This window comes from Aquarana catesbeiana, linkage group LG07, assembly GCF_042186555.1.
Source record: "Aquarana catesbeiana isolate 2022-GZ linkage group LG07, ASM4218655v1, whole genome shotgun sequence".
In the NCBI taxonomy this organism is placed as follows: Eukaryota; Metazoa; Chordata; class Amphibia; order Anura; family Ranidae; genus Aquarana; species Aquarana catesbeiana.
Window position 1 is genome coordinate 259,517,461 of NC_133330.1, and position 21,632 is coordinate 259,539,092.

General features: G+C 44.3%; 1 pseudogene; it reads right to left on the bottom strand.

Moving 5' to 3' along the window:
* The window catches only part of LOC141102969 (dimethylaniline monooxygenase [N-oxide-forming] 2-like), a 135,006-nt pseudogene that overhangs the window by 23,762 nt on the left and 89,612 nt on the right, over positions 1–21,632 (bottom strand).

The window sequence follows — 21,632 nt, forward strand, 5'->3', positions numbered from 1 at the left end:
TGCGCATGAGCAAGTTGTGCTGCGTGTTCTGACTGGTCCCTGCTGTCTTCAGGGACCTGTGTGTCTCCCAGAAGACAGCGGGGGGACGAAGGAGGGGCTGGACAGGGTGTAGATCGCCATGGATTCTGCGGCGACCTTTCCCCAGAAGTGGGAGCAAATACCTGTATTAGACATGTATCTGCCCCCCCCGAAAGGTGCCAAATGTGACACCGGAGTGGAGGGAGGAACCGGATAAGAGGAAGGTCCATTTTTGGGTGGAACTCTGCTTTGAGATGACATATTTTCCAGGACATGAACAAATAAGTGAAGGAGAGTGTACACTTAATGATTCATATTTTAAACAAAATCTTTCCTCGATATTTCCAGGCTTGCAATACTAGGAAAAGATATTCTTAAAGAGTGTGATATGGGTTTTGTACTCTCTGCACTGGTAAAACCATTACTTTCTGAGAGAAAATCATTCACTAACAAATCTTAGTCGGCCGGCTTCTGTTCCTTACATTTCAAGATTTAACATTCCTGACACTGGTTTTGGAGATATTTATTTTGTGGGTCCAACTCCTGTATAGTGCCTCCGTGGCCTCCATTAGAGAGGGGGGTAGGATTTCACAGTCATTTAGTCTAGGTAGGGGGACTAGACAGGGGTACCCTCTATCCCCATTACTCTTTGCCCTCGCTATTGAGCCCCTGGCAGCTATAGTACGGGAGGATGCTAGGAATGTTGGTTTTGATTATGGAGAGCTCTGTGAAAAAATAACCCTTTATGCAGATTATATGTTTTTCTGGGGGACACGGATACTTCCCTTAAAGAGGTTATGGAGGTAATAAATACTTTCGGATCATATTCAGGTTTAACGATCAACTGGGCCAAGTCTGCTCTTCTTCCTATTGACGTAGAAGTCTCCCCGACTTTATCCACATCCTGTCCTGTTCCTGTAGTCCAAACGTTCAAATAATTGGGCATACATATCTCACCTACCATAACAGATTACTGCACACTTAACATTGTCCCTATTCTACATAGGTTCAAAGCTAAGATTACCATTTGGAATAAATTGTGGCTTTCTCTGATAGGGACAACTAATCTTATCAAGATGATCCTTATGCCCCAGCTTCTTTACTTGCTGCATGATTCCCCAGTATTGATCCCCCTCTGTATTTTTCGGCTAGTCAACACTATTTTTAGTGCTCTGCTTTGGAAAGATAAGTCCCCGAGAATTCAATTGGTAAAGACCGGGGTGGAGTTACACTTCCTAACCCGTGGTTGTATTATTTGGCATCCCAAATGCAGCACCTCTTTGGGTCCTTCACGAATGGACCAAATTCCACTAGCTCATTATCCCCATCTGCACACTCCATCATGAGTCACCATATGAAGGTTCAGGACATACCCGTGGGCTTTGAAGCCTCTTGCTTTTCTTCCTCATATAGGCTCTAACCTACTTACTTTTTGATCCAAAAAATCTGATCCAAGGTGCGTTCCTTGCAGGTGTTATGGGTTTTATGGAGTATAGTCCACTCTGGGGCAATTCTGCATATGAAGAATTGATTAAGTTGCCCTGTGCAGGGATGTGGAAGAGATCGGGTATCACTCATTTAAAGTGGGTCTTTCAGAATGGCAATTTTTGCTCATTCGAAGACCTGCAATCCACCTTCCACCTCCCCTCCAGGATGCAATTTTACTACTTGCAGCTCAGACACGCTGATCGCACTCAGGCCACTGATTGGACTCTATCCCCTGCACCCGTGTATAGGTATAGTCATTCTGTGGTGGACACAAAGTGTTTTATTTCAGACTGTTATGGTATGCTACTACCCTCCTACTTGGAAGGTTACCCATGTAATGCCAAAGACAAATGGGAGCAAGATGTGGGCCCCTTGGAGGATGAGCTCTGGGACAACACCCTAGACCAGTGATGGCGAACCTTGTCACCCCAGATGTTTTGGAACTACATTTCCCATGATGCTCATGCACTCTGCAGTGTAGTTGAGCATTATGGGAAATGTAGTTCCAAAACATCTGGGGTGTCAAGGTTTGCCATCACTGCCCTAGACTCTGTCCTGCATATCTCTCTTAATGCTGCCCAAGCTTGTGCTTCAAGCTTCTTATACTCCTTTATGGCTGCATGGGTATTCTACAAAACCTACTCTGTGCTAGGTGTACCACTGTGACTGGTGACCTTATCCATCTACTGTGGAGATGCCCCAAGCTGCATCACTACTAGGCAGCAGTGATTAACACTATAAATTCGGTATTTCACATTACAGTTCCTCTTGAACCTACCAGGTGTGTTTTGTGGAAATCTTCAAGGACCCCCACCCACAAAGAATAGATCCTTAATATGGGTTATACCCCCCAACTGGAAAAAGATATTTATTTTTTTTATTTTTTATTTATTTCAGGTACTTATATAGCGCCGTCAATTTACGCAGAGCTTTACATATACATTGTACATTCACATCAGTCCCTACCCTCAAGGAGCTTACAATCTAAGGTCCCTAACTCACATTCATACATACTATATTTTTCAGCACAGAGGGAGCCTGACTAAATTAGACAGGTTATGGGGTGACTGGTTCACAGTGCCAGGACTTGCCCCTGCTGAGTTGGTGCCAGATAGGATCCTGGGCTAATTTTTATTTTATTATGTCCCAAGAGGTATCTTTCACCCTTTGCAACAAGTTTCCATCTATTTTTATTCTTTCTGGGTGTTATATGGATGTGCCTACTGTGTGGGTATGGGTTTGGGGAGAGCTTATTGTATTGTACTTGTAATGCACTTGACTCACTTGGAATCTTATTGTTGATATGAAGTTTGGTTGTGCATGCTTTGTTTGCTTGTTAAAGCTTAATAAACATTATCTCCGATTTAAAAAAAAAAACATTGACATTCCTTATGGCACTAGCATTAGTAAATAAGATAGCAAAATATAATATATTTACTTGTTTAAACATTTTTTGTTTTTTTTACATTTCTTCAGTTACTTCCTGGTTTCTTTCTTCAGGAGGGGCGGAGGGGCTTTCTCAGTTAAGCACAACCTCCTGCCTGCATGTCTGACCTAATGGCAAATGGATTCCAGGAAGTAAATGCTACATGAATCATCTGGCCTTACTCAAGATGGCCACAGCCATAACTGCTAGGGGGTGTTTTTCAAATTGATTTCTCAGCAATATAAAGCATGGAGACATGGATGGATGGGGAGTTTGCTCTTACATATTAATAGTGAATTAACCACTCGACCTCCGGAAGATTTACCCCCCGTTCATGACCAGGCCATTTTTTGCGCTACGGCACTGCATTATTTTAACTGTCAATTAAATAAATAAAATTGATGTCCCTTTTTTCCCCACAAATAGAGCTTTCTTTTGGTGGTATTTGATCACCTTTGCTGTCTTTATTTTTTGCGCTTTAAACAAACAAAAAAAAACAAAACATTTTTTTAGTTCTGTTATAAAACATATCTAATAAAAAATGTAAAAAAATCTAAATTTTTTCATAAATGTAGCCAATATGTATTCTGCTACATATTTTTGGTAAAAAATCCCAATAAGCATATATTATTTGATTTGAACAAAAGTTATAGCCTCTACAAACTATATGATATACAGTGCCTTAAAAAGTATTCATACCCCTTAACATTTTCAACATTTTGTCATGTTACAACCAAAAACGTAAATGTATTTTATTGGGATTTTATGTGATAGACCAACACAAAGTGGTACATAATTGTGAAGTGGAAGGAAAATGATAAATGATTTTCCAAATTGTACAAATATGTGAAAAGTGTGGCGTGCATTTGTATTCAGTTCCCTTTACTCTTAGACCCCTTTCACACTGGGGCATCGGCGGTAAAGCGGTGCTATATTTAGTGCCGCTTTACCGTTGTTTTAGCGGCAGTATTCGGCCACTAGCGGGGGTTAAAACTGCCTGCAAAGCACCGCTGCAGCAGTGGTATAGCCGCGCTGCCCCATTGATTTCAATGGGCAGGAGCGGTGAAGGAGTGGTGTATACACCGCTCCTTCACCGCTCCAAAGATGCTGCTAGCAGGACTTTTTTCAGTGTCCTGCCAGCGCACCGCTCCAGTGTGAAAGCCCTCGGGGCTTTCACATTGGAGAGACCGCAGCGGCTGTTTCAGGGCGCTTTGCAAGCGCTATTTTTAGTGCTGTAGCGCCTGCAAAGCGTTACAGTGTGAAAGGGGTCTAATACCCCTAACTAAAATCTAGCTTCAGAAGTCACCTAATAAGTAAATAGAGTCCACCTGTGTGTAATTTAAACTCAGTTTAAATACAGCTGTTCTATGAAGCTGTCAGAGGCTTGCTAGAACCTTACTGAACAAACAGCATCATGAAGGCCAAGGAACACACCAGACAGGTCAGGGATAAAGTTGTGGAAAAGTTTAAAGCAGGGTTAGGTTATAAAAATAGATCCCAAGCTTTGAACATCTCACGGAGCACTGTTCAATCCATCATCTGAAAATGGAAAGAGTATAGCACCGCTGCAAACCTACCAAGACGTGGCCGTCCAAGTAAACTGACAGGCCGGGCAAGAAGAGTATTAATCAAGGAAGCAGCCAAGAGGCCCATGGTAACTCTGGAGGAGCTGCAGAGATCCACAGCTCAGGTGGAAGAATCTGTCCACAGGACAATTATTAGTCGTGCACTCCACAAATCTGGCCTTTATGGAAGAGTGGCAATCTTAAGCCCCATACACACTATTAGATTTTCTGCAAATTTTTGTTTTTAGAATCACCAAAATCATATAATATGAGGTCAAACCTTAAGAGTTTCAATTTGTATGCAATCAGGCAGGCACTTGCACTACATGGTTAGGGTAAATCTGAAGGCAAAAATCTGCAGAAAACCTAATATTGTGTATGGGGTCTTAGAAGAAGCCTGTTAGAGTCTGCAAAAGACTTGAAACTGGGGCGGAGGTTCACCTTCAAGCAGGACAACAACCCTAAAGCTACAGCCAGAGATAAAATGGAATGGTTTACATCAAAGCATATTCATGTGTTAGAATGGCCCAGTCAAAGTCCAGACCTAAATCCAATTGAGAATCTGTGCCAAGACTTGAAAATTGCTGTTCACAGATGCTCTCCATCCAATCTGACAGAGCGTGAGCTCTTTTGCAAAGAAGAATGGGCAAAAATTTCACTCTCTAGGATGTGCAAAGCTGGTAGAGACATCCCCAAAAAGACTTGCAACTGTAATTGAAGCGAAAAGTGGTTCTACAAGTATTGACTCAGGGGGGCTGAATACAAATGCACACCACACTCCACATATTTCTTGGAAAAAAAAATGAAAACCATTTATCATTTTCCTTCCACTTCACAATTATGTGCCACTTTGTCTTGGTCTAGCACATAAAATCCCAATAAAATACATTTACATTTTTGGTTGTAACATGACAAAATGTGGAAAATTTCAAGGGGTATGAATACTTTTTCAAGGCACTGTATTTATGGAATTTTAATTTATTTTTTATTTTTTACTAGTAATGGAAGCAATCAGCGACTTATAGTGGGACTGCGATATTGCGGCGCACAAATTGGACACTATGATACTTTTGACACTTTTTGGGGACCAGTGACACTAATACAGTGATCAGTGCTAAAAACATGCAGTGTCACTGAACTAATGAAACTGGCTGGGAAGGGGTTAACATCAGGGGCAATGAAAGGGTTAACTGTGTGCCTAAAAATGTGTTTTCTCACTGTGGGGGAGGTGTTTTTACCATGGCAAGGCAGTGATCCATGTTCCTGCTTTGCAGGAACACAGGATCAATGCCTTACCTACTGACAGAATGGAAATCTGCCTTGTTTACAGAGGCAGATCACTGTTCTGGCTCTCTGCCTAATAAACGGCGGGTGCCAGCGGACATCGAGTTTGTGGTACCTGCAGATCACCTCCTGCTGTGTCCAATAGAAGCATGCGTGCCCAAGACCCAAAAGTGCAGAATTACGTACTAAGTACGTGATTCTGCACAGGAGAGCCGCCTTGCCACCATATATATGTATAGTATACAGTCAGCAAGCAGTTAAAAAATGTTTTTGGTTTGTGGTGCTCAGATGCAGTGTAGTTCCACTTAAAAAAAAATAGATGGACAGGGAGTTGGTTGAGGGCTAGTACTTTTTTTTCCATAACTGGAGTTCAGCTACATGCACACAGATGTCTACAGGCATAAAATATGCCTATTGTAAAATTCATAGCGTTTTCCCTCACCCAGAGTGTTGCAGGTGGGAAATACAGACAACCATGGAAGTGGATGGCTACATCAGTGCCGGGACAAGGTCACCTAAAGCCCAGGGCGAAAATGCTAAGTTGCGCACCCCTCCCCCCCAAGATGTATGATAATTATGTGTCAGAAAATCCCTCCCCCTCAGAAAAAGTAAAAATCCAGCACTAATCTGCAAGCTTACCCCCTAACCGTAAATTCCCCCTCCTCCCAATACAAATCCGCCTCCTACTGAAATCCCCTAGCACAAATCTTTGCACCCCCCAGCTCAAATCCTCTCATTCCCCATATGCCCCCAGGACAAATCCACTTCCCAAACCCGAAAAAAATTTCCCCCTCCTAGTACAAATCCTCTACCCCTCAAATTTCCCCTCTGAGCACAAATCCTCTCCCCCCACCCCAGCGCAAATTCTGCCCAATCCCTCATCCTAGCACAAATCTCCCCCAAATTTCCCCTCCTAGCACAAATACCCCCAATCATCCTCTTCCCCCCACCATATTACCTTTTCTAGCACATCTCGCCAAATTTCCCCTTCTAGAACAATTCTTATCCCCTGCTGCCCCCTAAATTCCCCCTCCCCCAACCTCCTTGTGGTGCACCTCCACGTCGCATGATACCACAGTGCCCAGGGCACCTGTCCCTCCTGCCCACCCCTGGTCCCGGTCTTGGGCTACATGCCCCTATACTTGTGTAAATGCCAATGCCCCTGTGTGTCAGTGTTTCCTGTGCATGCACAAGATATTTTCCATATGCAGAAGTTTCTCATTTACATGAGTACAGGGGCATAGAGCGATTGACTTCTATGGTCAGCTGTACGCCCCATGTACAGTCCTGGGAAAAGGTGAGAATTTTATGTTAGACAAGTGTTATGCTTGCAAATGTCCATGTACAAGAAGCCTTTTGTATATACAAGGTTTGTGAAAGAAGCTAATGCAAACAACAAATACAAGTATAAAATTTTTTACTTTATTTCATTTGATTCATAGAAAATATTTGATCCTACCTGAGATGCAGTACGACTAAGCTCCACAGCTATATCTGCTCCTGAATTTCCCAATCCTACAACAAGAATCCGTTTTCCTTTAAAACCTTTGGATGTTTTATACTCTCTACTGTGGAAGTATTTTCCTTTAAATTTATTTATTCCTACAAGATAAACAACTTGACATTGTTAACTTAAAACCAAATATTTGTCTATTAAATCTGGCAAATGACAAGGGGGAGATTTATTAAAACTGATGCACTCAGAATCTGGTGCAGCTGTGCATAGTAACCAATCAGCTTCTAACTTCAGCTTGTTCAATTAAGCTTTCACAATAGAAGCTGATTGGTTTCTATGCACAGCTGCACCAGGTTCTATGTGCACAAAATTTAGTAAATCCCCCCCAATGTGTTTTTTCTTTTTTTTATGTCTTTTGTAGTGACTCACTATGGGGTCTATGTATTAAATGTTCGTTGTGTGGATGTGACAAACATTCACACGATCATAATGAAAATTGCTGTGGCTCCTATATCATCAGTACCATCTAATACAAACATTGCACAGAGGAAAATTGTCTTAAGCCTCGTACACACGATCAGATTTTCCGCCGGGAATTGTGTGTTGACAAACTTTTGGCCTAAAATCCGACCGTTTGTACGCTCCATTGGACAATTGTTGCAGATTTTCCACGGTAAAATGTTGGATGGCAGGCTTAGAAATTTTCCGTTGTCTGTTGTCAGATTTTCCGATCGTGTGTACACACGTCCGTCAGACAAAAGTCCAAAGTACAAACACACATGCTCGGAATCGCTGCTCACCAAACACAACATTAGCAGAAGGTGCCCAAAGGGTGGCGCTAAACAGCCGAAAAACCTCATAGTACGTCACTACGTTCGTGTTTGTTGGCCGACAATTGTGTGCCGTTTGTATGCAAGACAAGTTCCTGGCCAACGCCCTGCGGACAAAAGTCTGACGTTTTGTCTGCGGAAAATCCGATCGTGTGTAGGAGGCTTTAGACATGATGTCATCACACAAATTGCCAGAACAGCCTGGTCTGATTTATTGTGGAACAGCCTGGTCTTATTTATGACATAGTAGGTGAGCAGGAATTGCAATTATATAGTTATGGTCGAAGCCCTATGGCCGATGCGGATATGAACAATTAGACTTACCATAAGACTTACAACATGAAATGGACCTGAAGTGTGCCCTGGTCTGATGGTCGGTATACTAAAATAAGGGGGCATACCCTAGATTAGAAATGAATATTTTGTGAAGAGAAATGAATTTGAGAAATGCCCTGAAAAGGGGATGGGAGTGTGGGTACCGTGCACAGGAAACCGACAAAGACCACAGGCGAGCGGGCTGGTTAAATACCCCCCGGGCTCCTCCCATAAATTCAGGCCACCATACTGGCCTTCCTACTTATAGTCGAAGCCCTATGGCCGATACGGATATGAACAATTATGCCCCGTACACACGGTCGGACTTTGTTCGGACATTCCGACAACAAAATCCTAGGATTTTTTCCGACAGATGTTGGCTCAAACTTGTCTTGCATACACACGGTCACACAAAGTTGTCGGAAAATCCGATCGTTTTAAACGCGGTGACGTAAAACATGTACGTCGGGACTATAAACAGGGCAGAGGCCAATAGCTTTCATCTCTTTATTTATTCTGAGCATGCGTGGCACTTTGTCCGTCGGATTTGTGTACACACGATCGGAATTTCCGACATCGGATTTTGTTGTCGGAAAATTTTATCTCCTGCTCTCCAACTTTGTGTGTCGGAAAATCCGATGGAAAATGTCCGATGGAGCCCACACACGGTCGGAATTTCCGACAACACGCTCCGATCGGACATTTTCCATCGGAAAATCCGACCGTGTGTACGGGGCATTAGACTTACCATAAGACTTACAACATGAAATGGACTTGAAGTGTGCCCTGGTCTGATAGTGGTATACCAAAATTAGGGGGCAAAACATTTAGGTAGGGGTGTAGTTTTATTAGTTTTAGCTTTATTTATTGAGCAAGTTTGGTGAACGCTTGTGCCATTTCCACCTAAGGAGTGGGGACGTACCGGGCAAGGTAGGCAGAGTTTCACCTGCTAAGTCTCTTAATGACATGGTCTGGGACTCATGCCGAAATGCTGCCAAGGCTGCCCCAATACTAAAGAGTGACTGGAGTACTGACTGGGGTCAAGGTGTTTGATGAACTGGCAGGCACTCAAGTGTTGCCCGAAAAGGTAATAGGGGAATAGAGTTTGAGTGTTCCGGTAGGAATGACAGTAGGCGATCGAGTATGGTTACTGGACAACGGACCGGACGTTGTTTATTTTATAGAGATGGATGTCTATCCTGGAGCTTGAGTGCTGGATTTTAGACACTGCAAGGTGGAGGATGAAATGGTGTTGGCAGCGAGCCAACTACACAGAACTTGGCCTGCGGGATTGCTGCGGGTGAACTCGCTGGGCCGCCAGAACCCATAGTAGGCTAAGTAAATGGCTGCTTGTATGAGCAAACTGGGGAGAAGGCCAAATGGCGAACTGGTTAAGATAGTAGACATGTCCCAGAAGATGGCAGCCTGGAACAAACGTACAGTGGACATTAAACTGGTGTTGCCAAGATAATTACACCAACCTGCACAGGAAGGACATAACAGAGCGATGCGGACCTGGCTTCATCAAGAGGATCACCTCGGACCGGATGTCGGTGGCCTGTCCTGTCCAGGTAAGACCCTAGAGTTGAGCGGCTGCCATGACCGGGTGTAGCTTGAAGAGGGAGGAAGTCCGGGTAAACCCGGGGTTTAGGAGTGTCTCTGGAGGTCATGTTCTTGTAAACCAATAGTGGCCAAAAATTGCAGCGATGCCTGTGGAGGCTGTGGCATCTGTCACTACCTGGGGTGATAAGGGCGACGTAGATGGTATAATCATTGATATACCGATCCACGTAGTACGGAACCTTCCAACATTGATAGGTCCGCATTCTCAGGAAAGGCTGCAGCTACTTCTTAGTACACATCTGTGTATGGGTGAAGTCTTGGGGAACTGGCCTGATGCAGGTCAGCTTGTCAAGGGGGAGGCTGGCCTGCGTGGAGTTGTTAGTTTGGAAGAGGATATTGTAGACCTCGGTTCCGGATTGTTGAGTTTTAGAGACTGCAAGCTGAAGGACGTAATGGTTTTACCAGCGAGTCAAGTGGTGTCTACATAGTACCTGGCTAACAGTGCCAGTAAAAGTGAATTTGTTAGGTCGTAGAAAACCACAGAGGGCCAGGTAGATGGCTGCTTGGATGACTAGACTGGGGAATGTCTGAGGTTTTTGACATGTCCCTAAAGATGGCAGTTGTGATGGGCAAGCGTTTGCCGTTAGCTATGGGCTGATGCTTCTGGACGCCACGTAGAAGGGATCTTATTGTATGGGCCATAAACACGGACGACTCTCTGGGGTCCTGTAAGGACAATAAATGCTGGATGCTGGCTAGGTATAGCCTGATAGTGTTATGAGAAGGAGCCAGCTGTGTGTGGCAATATGATACCTGGTGCGGGATGGAACCTGAACTCAACTGAACTCACCGAGAAATGATACAGAAAATGATGAGTGGCTCGTATGAAGATGCCACTGGAGACAACTGGCTGATTAAGTGCCACTGAAGAATGTGTGACTGATTGTGTGCCACTGGGAATGTGTTTGTACTGATTGCAAGAAGTCATGCTAAGATGTGAGCCCTGCAATGGTTGCAAGAGTTGTGCTTAAATACGTGCTTGCAACAATTGCCAGGAAGTTTGTGTCAATGGAGATGTGTTTGCAGTGACTGCGAGAAGTCCGTATTACTGCATGTGCTTGCACAGACTGCAAGGAGTTATACTTGGATGCGTGTTTGCAACGATTACAAGAAGTTACGTTTGGATGCGTGCTTGCAATGATTGCAAGAAGGTATGCTTGGATGTGTCCCTGCAACAATTGCAAGAAGTTGTGACTGGATGCATGCTTGCAATGATTGCAAGAAGTTATGCTTGGATGCATGCTTGCAACGTTTGCAAGAAGTTATGCTAAGATGCGTGTCTTGTAATGATTGTAAGAGTTGTGCTTAAATGTGTGCTTGCAACGATTGCAAGGGAGTTTATGTCGCTGGAGATGTGTTTGTAGTGACTGTGAAAAGTTCGTATTACTGCATGTGCTTGCAAGACTGCAAGAGTTAAGCTTGGATGTGTGCTTGCAATGATTGCAAGAAGATATAATTGGATGTGTACTTGCAACGATTGCAAGTTATGCTTGAATGCATGCCTGCAACGTTTGCAAGAAGTTTATGATTGGATGCGTGTTTGCAACTATTGCAAGAAATTGTGCTTGGATGTGTGCTTGCAACGATTGCAAGAAGTTATGTTTGGATGCGTACTTGCAACGATTGCAAGAAGTTGTGATGGGATGTGTGCTTGCAACAATTGCAAGAAGTTATGTTTCGATGTGTGCTTGCAATGATTGCAAGAAGTTATGTTTCGATGTGTGCTTGCAATGAATGCAAGAAGTTTATGCTTGGATGCGCGCTTGCAACGATTGCGGGAAGTTGTGCTTGGATGCGTGCTTGCAATGACTGCAAGAAGCTGTGATTCGATGCGTGCTTGCAATGATTGCAAGAAGTTGTGCTTGAATGTGTATGAAATTTAATCCGATATGAATCGGTTGTAAAGTGTATGAAATGAATCCGATACGAATCAGTTGTATTAAATTAATCTGATACGAACCGATTATAGAGTGTATGAAAATTAATCCAATATAAAATCTGACTGTGGAGAATATGAATATGGATCCGATATGAATCGCTGTGCCACCGACGTGACTAGATTTGAATTGAACTGTAGCGTGTATGAAATTAAACCGATACGAATCATTCTTATGTTGTATACAATGAATCCTGAAATGAATCGGTTTGTAAAGTGTATGAAATGAAACCGACATGAATCGGATTGTGTGACTATGAGGGGGGATAGTAGTGAGGCGAAGGTTTCAACAAATGAATCGGGACCATGACTGAACTTCGAAGGAAGACGGGGTGTGGCTTTTTTTTTTTTTTTTTTAACTTGACTGACCTAGAGGAAAATGACAGATGACAACCGGTGAAGGGTTTGACTACCTGACTTGAAAAGTAACTTGTAACGTGTTTAAGCGACAGGTGCATGAAATTAAATAAAATGAGTGAAATGTTTATGCCATGATAGAGGCACAAATAAATTGATAAAAATACCGCGCCTATCTGATAGATGAAAACAGCTGCCAACACTACAGAACGACTAGGACTGTATAGAGAACATAAAACAAAAAGTGTAGCGCTAAAGTGAAAAATAATGAAGGAAGGTTTTGAAGTAAGGAGAGGTGAGACCACAATCCCAGGTGGCCCGTAACCTCAACTAAGTCAAAACTAGATATATATGTGCACAAACAACGTGATATTATCACAGAAATCCAAACAAATAATAGTGCTCCTTCTTTGGAGAAAAGTGTAAATGTAAATGAAAAAAATTATATAATGTGAAAATACATCAATAAGTGATAATCTTAAAAGTCCACATTTGGCTGGTGATATAATAAAAAACTGTCCAAAATAGTGATATGAAAGCCTTAAGCACATATAGATGATGAGGACTTGGTAATATAGTCCATATGTTGCATGGTATGATTGAAACACCGGGACCCAAGGTGGATATCCTTACAGTACAGAGACTCGAGACCCAAGGCAGATATCCTTACAGAGACTCCAATTCAAGGGAGGGGGGACCCAGGGCAGATAACCTTGCAACACAAAGGCCCAGAGAAAAGTAAGGTAGAGTACTCTTACCGACTTTGGTGGACTCACAAGCCGTGGGCGGTGAGTCAAACGAGCTTGTACTGTCTTGTGACCCCTGACAGTATGGGGATGGATTAAACACCAGAAGACGTCCTCATTAGATGGGGGAGCCTGGAGCGTAACTTGAAGGTCTGCACGATCCCCGTTTTCATCAGCATACATGGACCATATAGAAAACAACAACAAGGAACCTCCACATAGTGTAAATCCAAAAAAGGAGTTTTTCTTCAATTGGCATTTATTAGATCATCATCAAAACAATCCATAAAAATCATGGTTAAAAATAGAATCGATTCAAAGCACAATAAAATGAGCGTGGTGTGGGTGGCTGGATACAGCAAGGAGACCCGACGCGTTTCGTCTGATGAGACTTCTGCTGGGGTATATGCCAACTTGCCACCACCACGCTTTTATACATATATTACAATAATCTATCATATGCAGCTGTTACCGCAACGTGCACGCTGACTTCCTGAATTGGTGAATTCCATGGAACGCACGCCACCAATTCAGGAAGTCAGCGTGCACGTTGCGGTAACAGCTGCATATGATAGATTATTGTAATATATGTATAAAAGCGTGGTGGTGGCAAGTTGGCATATACCCCAGCAGAAGTCTCATCAGACGAAACGCGTCGGGCCTCCTTGCTGTATCCAGCCACCCACACCACGCTCATTTTATTGTGCTTTGAATCGATTCTATTTTTAACCATGATTTTTATGGATTGTTTTGATGATGATCTAATAAATGCCAATTGAAGAAAAACTCCTTTTTTGGATTTACACTATGTGGAGGTTCCTTGTTGTTGTTTTCTATATGGTCCATGTATGCTGATGAAAACGGGGATCGTGCAGACCTTCAAGTTACACTCCAGGCTCCCCCATCTAATGAGGACGTCTTCTGGTGTTTAATCCATCCCCATACTGTCAGGGGTCACAAGACAGTACAAGCTCGTTTGACTCACCGCCCACGGCTTGTGAGTCCACCAAAGTCGGTAAGAGTACTCTACCTTACTTTTCTCTGGGCCTTTGTGTTGCAAGGTTATCTGCCCTGGGTCCCCCCTCCCTTGAATTGGAGTCTCTGTAAGGATATCTGCCTTGGGTCTCGAGTCTCTGTACTGTAAGGATATCCACCTTGGGTCCCGGTGTTTCAATCATACCATGCAACATATGGACTATATTACCAAGTCCTCATCATCTATATGTGCTTAAGGCTTTCATATCACTATTTTGGACAGTTTTTTATTATATCACCAGCCAAATGTGGACTTTTAAGATTATCACTTATTGATGTATTTTCACATTATATAATTTTTTTCATTTACATTTACACTTTTCTCCAAAGAAGGAGCACTATTATTTGTTTGGATTTCTGTGATAATATCACGTTGTTTGTGCACATATATATCTAGTTTTGACTTAGTTGAGGTTACGGGCCACCCGGGATTGTGGTCTCACCTCTCCTTACTTCAAAACCTTCCTTCATTATTTTTCACTTTAGCGCTACATGATAGAGGCACGAATCGGTGTGCCGTGACTGCGCCAATGAGGCCAAGCCAACTGGGGCTTGCCGGGATGAATCGATGCCTGACGGATGCCCTAGACTTGAATCGGGGCGCGGCATGTGACAACGAAATGAATGAAATGTTTGCCTTAGAGTGAAATGAATGAAAATGTTTCGCCATGACAGAGGCACGAATCAGTCGTGCCGCAGCTGCGACTGACAGCGAACCAGACTCTGGAGCATGTGCTGAAATGAGGCAAAAGGAAAAACACTAGTGCACGCCGAAACAAATCGGTGCATCACAGATACGACTGGATTTGAATTGGAGTGCGGTATGTAACAGTGAAATGTTTGCCCTGACAGAGGCATGAATCAGTCATGCCGTGACTGCGACTGACAGCTAAACAAGCTCTGATGCAGGTGTTGGATGAGGCCGAAACATTTTATTTATTTATTTATACTACTTTTTTTTTTTTTTTTTTCTTTTCGAGTCGGACTGTGGAGCACAAATGAAATGAGGCCAAGACAACTGGGGCGCGCCGGGACGAATCGGTGCATCTCGGATGCTACTGGATTCGAATCGGGGCGTGGTACGTGATAGTGAAATGAGTGAAATGATGAAATGATTTGTCATGGTAGAGACACGTGCCATGACAGAGGCACGAGTCGATCATGCCGCGACTGCGACTGACAACGAACCGGACTCTGGAGCATGTACTGAAATGTGGCCGAAAATACCTGGGGCACGCCGGAATGAATCGTTGCATCATGGATGTGACTGGATTCGAATCGGAACATGATACGTGACAGTGAAATGATTTCCCATGACAGAGGCACGAATCGGTGAGCCGCAAACTGCGACTGACAACGTACCGGACTCTGGAGCATGTACTGAAATGAGGCCGAAAAAATAACTGGGGCACGCCGGAACGAATCGGTGCATCACGGATGCGACTGGATTCGAATCGGAACGTGACACGTGACAGTGAAATGATTTCCCATGACAGAGGCACGAATCGGTGAGCCGCAAACTGCGACTGACAACGACCGGACTCTAGAGCATGTACTGAAATGAGGCCAAATAACAACTGGGGCACACCAGGATGAATCGGTGCATCACAGATGCGACTAGATTCGAATCGGAATGCGGTACATGACGGTGAAATGAGTGAAATGAGTGAAATGATTGAAATGATAAGCCATGACAGAGGCACGAATCTGTGTGCCGTAATTGCGACTGATAACGAAGAGGGCTGTGGAGCATGGTATAAAACATGAGACAAGAACAAGTGAGACACGGCTGGACAAACAGGTGCGAAGCGGACGCAACTGGATTCGAATCAGAGTGAGGTACGTAAAAATGAATAAAAATGTTTTAGAAATGATAGAGGCACGATTCGGTGGCTGAGTGCTACGGCTACGTGCAGGGTTTCTTAACGAATGACTCGTAAGTTCCGTATCGGGGTTTGAGCGACACACGGTATCTAGTAAATGATGATACATGAAATGAAGAAATGTCAACGAAACCCTACCTGCGACAGCCGAGCCAGACACGTCTGTACAAAAAACTACGAACGGGAACGGAAGCCTCTCAGAAACTGCAAACGGGAACCAAAAGCCGCTGAAATTTTGAATGCGCAACTCACAAACGCCAACAAGTTGGAAGAGTCGGCCTAGTGACGTAACCTACCGCGCACAGGAAACCGACAAAGACCACAGGCGAGCGGGCTGGTTAAATACCCCCCGGGCTCCTCCCATAAATTCAGGCCACCATACTGGCCTTCCTACATATGTGCACTTAATGTTGGAATCAAAGTTTTTAAATTACTACACTATCGCTTGCATTCATCACCTCTTTTTGATTGCCGGCCATTAATGGCATTGATGGAGGAGCCGTGGTCTTGAGTGCATATTGGTAGTGCATATTTAAAATGCTGTTCAACATTTTCAACCACTTCAGCCTCGGAAGGATTTGCCCCCTTAAACCAGGCCATTTTTTTGACTGACAATTGTGTGGTCGTGCGACGCTGTACCCAAACCAAATTCTTTTTTACCCACAAATAGAGCTTTCTTTTGGTGGTATTTGATCACCTCTGCGGTTTTTATTTTTTACTGGGAACAGTAGATCTCTGTCATGTCATCTGGCACAATGAGGAATCGCCTTGTTTACATAGGCAGTTCCCCGTTCTGCCTCTCCTCACTGCGATCGCGGGTCCCGCGTGCTTGCCCCCTATCCTTCTTGCACAAACCGATGTACAGGTACGTCGGTTCACGCAGGAGAGCCGACCTGCCACAGCATATCTACGTGAGCTGGTTTCCAAGTGGTTAAACCAAATTGTCCACATCAACTGTGATCTCATGGTGTTGTCACTTATGTTGGAATATATTGCTACGCTGGATGGTGGATGATCTCATTTAAAGTTTAAAAAGTGCTATTGACCATCCTGCGCGTCAGTCCTGCCTACTTAAGCCATCCAGCCCAGATGATCTCTGCCTTCTCCTTAGTCACATCTCTAGAGACGCTCTCCTGTGTTCCTGTTAAAGACTTGCTTGGCTGACATTCCTTCTGGCTCCTGCTTGCTGTTCTACTATGCTCATCTCTGGTTCCCTGATGTTTTTGTCTGATTATCCGTTCCGGTTCCTGAACTCTGGCTATGTTTTGACTACATTTACTCTGTTTACCTTTTTTTATTATTATTATTAAACAAGTGTGATGTAACTGATCTTCTGTCTCAGTCTGATTAATGGTTTCTGACAGTAGGTGAAGGCCATGAATTCAGAAGATGCAGTCAATCCACTTGTTTGCCATGGCGTTACAAACGCTCCTGAGTCGCACGACTCACCTGGAATCTCCCACTGTGGCTGCTCTGGTACAGTCTGTGTTGCAGGCTGTCCCTGCTGCTGCTCCTGTCTCTATGCAGGCACCCGCCTCAGGTATTACCTCTATAAGAGGTATGTCTGGTTCCGCTCAGCTTTCCCATCGATTTGGGCAGTCCAATGCAGAGGGTTTCTCAACCAGGTAGAGATATACTTTGAGATGCTGCCCCAGGCGTTTCCCACGGACAGAAGCAAAGTAGGTTTTGTGATATCTTTGCTTTCTGAGAGAGACTTGGCCTGGGCAAACCCTCAATGGGAGATGCAAAAACCTGTTGTCTTGAGTTACCCTGAGTTTGTGGCTTCCATTAAAAGGGTATTTGACATTCCTGCACTCCTTGGCTATGGTTCGTACCAGTCTCACTTCTCCTTTTGGTGACAAAAATTATTGCTGCTCAGGTTCATGCTCCTCCTGAGGCACCTTGTGACCGCTGCTTTGTCTCAGAGAGTCTCCGTACTGCCGTGCTCCAGACTTACCATTTTCCCAAGGCTGCTGGCCACCTTGGGAAAAATCAACTCTTTTGGGCCATTTCCCAACAATTCTGGTGGCCTAGTCTATGTGTTGATGTAACTGCCTTCGTAGCTGCCTGTTCCGCGTGTGCTCAGAGTAATGCCCCGTACACACGGTCGGATTTTTCGATGGACAATGTCCGATCGGAGCGTGTTGTCGGAAATTCCGACCGTGTGTGGGCGCCATCGGACATTTTCCATCGGATTTTCCGACACACAAAGTTGGACAGCAGGAGATAAAATTTTCCGACGACAAAATCCGACCGCGTCAATTCCGACCGTGTGTGGCCTGTTCCGACGCACAAAGTGCCACGCATGCTCAGAAGAAATTCTGACACGGGACAGCTCGTTCTGGTAAACTTAGCGTTCGCAATGGATACAGCACTTTCGTCACGCTGCAATGTTAAAAATGGTTTAATACAGCGCACGCTCTTCTTCTTTATAATGTGACAAGAATTAAGTCGTTTTGCTGCTCATATTCACACACACTTCTCACAAACTTTTATTTGTGTTTTTTTAGTGGGATTCCCTGAATATATTGTTATTAGTTGTCACATCTGACAGTTTTATATTTTTTAATTTTTTTTTATTTTGGATTTTAAGCCTTTTTTTTTCTTTAATGTTTGGATTTTTTCCAAGGCTGATCTTTGTTCAATGTTATTTTTATTTTTACTCCAGAATATTTTTGGGTGTGTTTTGTGTGTCAAGTTACCCCAACACCATTGATATCTTTTATTATTTAATCTCAAGGAGATTGTTTGGTGTTGGTGACCCTTGTTCATTTCACATTGTATATTTGAAATGTACCTGAATCCTCACAAACCAACTGTCCTTTTTGAAGTAAAACACATAGGAGAGTATAATTCAAAACAAAAATCTTTTATTAAGGGATCAGAACCAAACAAAGAGGAAGGCAACACTGGATCAACATGAGAAATTAGCGAAGCCTGGGACCCCCACGGCAGACAACAATTCTTCAACATCAAAATTGGTGGCCTGAGGAGTCCATATGTAAGGGAGGGCAGTCTATTCCAGAATTCGCAGAGATCCAGATAGCAGCAGATGACATCTGTGTCCCCAGGCTGTGGTACCACAAGAGGCTGCATCTTTTGGCCGACCAGACTGGATCCAGGGCAATCACTGTCTAGTCTTCCTTCCACGTTTCCTTCCGGGCTGTGGCTGTGCAGTTGGAGATGTGGCAGGAGGAGGAGTAGGACCTGGAGGAGGAGGAGGACTGGGGGGACCTGGAGGAGGACTGGGAGGACCTGGAGGAGAGGGAGGAGGAGGAGGACCTGCAGGAGGAGGAGGAGGACCATCCCATAGATGTGTGTGAGGTGTAATTTGGCCCCTCATACCTTTCTGCAGAGCCTCCGATATGAGGGCCTCACACAAGACTTTTTGGCCCTCCTCCATCCTCTGCATTTTATATGCTATGAAGGCAGCAATGTTCTCCTGCATGGTGTGGGGTGCTCCCAGGACCTCTGTAGCCCTCCAAAAGAATGCTATAGCAGCCTCCTCTAGGGCACTCCTCCTACTGCCACTTTCTCTTTTCAGGCGGGGTGGAGGGACCTTGATATCAGCCAGCCAGCTCGGCCCGGCCACCTCCTGGCTGCGACTTCCCTGTGTATGAAAAAGGGACATGGTTTTAGTTTTTGCATCATTAATCACAATCCTAAATTAGTACTCCCAACTAACATCTAGTTAACATCATTGATTGGACAAGCAGAAATATTTAGAGGAATGCTATACCTGGCTCAATCTGGGCTCCTCTACATGTGGCCTGGAAGGCCCAGGTTGGGCGTCAGAAGCCTCAGCCAGGGGGGAAGGAAGCGTGGAAGGAAGACTGGAGAGGGATGACCTGGGTTCAGTCTGGCCTGCCATAAAATGCAGCCTGTCGTAGTACAACATCCTGGGGACATAGATATCATCTGCTGCTCTGGATCTCTGTGAATCCAGGACTTTCTTGCGCTCCCTCAGATATGTGCTCCTCAGGCCACCAATGAAGATCTTTAAATAAGTGATGTCTGCCGTGGGGATCACCTGCTTCACAATTTCACACAATTGCTCCAGTGCTGCCTTCTTCTTTGCTTGGTTCTTGAAATGGGGGTGGGTAATCTCCCACAGACAGGGCAGCTCACTTAGCATCTCTACGAATACTGACATGAAGTCATTGTCTTTCATTAAGATATCCATGTTCACTGCAAGACACAACACAAGACAAAGCCTAATGTCAGACAAAACTCTCCTAATCTTGTTACAATATAGGCCTCAATCTAGAAGCAGTATAGGCACAAGTTTGTCTCTTACCTTCGTTCTTACAATCGGCGCGTCCAATGCTCCTTCCTCTGCTCACAGATCGTACGTAATACGCACGCGTGTTACGCTTTATACACACTGCGCATGCGTGTAACTCCGCCCGCCCCTGACGTTCTTTCTAGTGTATTCCCCGCCCCTTTTCGTTCGGCGCAGTGGGGGAAGAGCATGATGGCGGAGTTACAACAGGTGCGTGCTAATTCTAGCAACGAGGAGGAGGAGGAGGAAAGCCCGGATCCAGGCACGTCCCGATCCAGAAGGAGACGTTTTAAGGCCACAAATATGTCGTTTGGGGAGATGTTGGAGATGGTCGACATCATGAGGAAGTCCGACTATGACGGAAAATATGGGCCTTACCCCAACCCCAACATCCGAAAGGCCAAAATCATGGCGAAAGTGGTCAGGAGTCTTGAGCGGAATTTCGGGGTACGAAGATCTAAAGATCAGCTCAGGAAGCGGTGGTCGGACCTGAAGTTGAGAGAGCCAGAGCAGTACCGAAAGATCCGGAGAGTGCTGCAAAAAAGTAAGTAGTTGTGCTGTGTTCCTATTCTTTCTGTCTTTATTACGTTCGTTCTGCTCCATATGCTTTTATTAATTGTAATGTTTAAAAAGGTCAACTTTAATGTTCATGGGCCCATTATTCGTTCGTATCAAACATTTTTCTTTCGGCCTCTAGAACACCATTGTTTAGGCCATATGCATTTTCACACATTTTTGGGGGCCTACTTGGATGCCAAATATTTGTTTGTGTAGATGGGTTTGTTACTAGAATGAAATGCAAACTAGATTGTGTGTAAGGAGAGGACACTGAGCAGCTGTTTTCACATCTGGACACTGGAGCACTAGTGTGGGACCCCAGAACACCATTTTTATTAGGGGGGGCACACTGATGCTCCAGTGTATACTATAGGGGGGGCTACATCTGTGAAGCTTGTACTAAACAGGTAAAGTATTGCAGCTTGACAAAGGCAATAAAAAATATACATCTTGGAACTCGGCTAAAATAGACATTTGTACCCCACTTCCAAGCAATGTTTCCTATTTCTAGTTCTGCCATCAAATATCTGTGTGCTAATTATACCATTTTTGTTTTACATAGGGGAGAAAAGACTCGGACACCCCTCATCCCAGGAGACCAGAGACCCCCCCCCTCTGGAAGAAGGGGAAATACCGCAAACCCAAGAAGAAGAGCAGGAGGAAGAAGAAGACGTGGTGGAGATTGGCACAGGTGAGTGTCTGCGACCAAAGGCTCAGGTAAAAGAGATGGATGGTGGCAGATTTTTGAGACCTTTTTTTTGTTCTTTCTCTCTTTTTAGGTGATCGTGATCCAGAACGCTTTACATCTGAAAGTGCCCAGATACTCATCG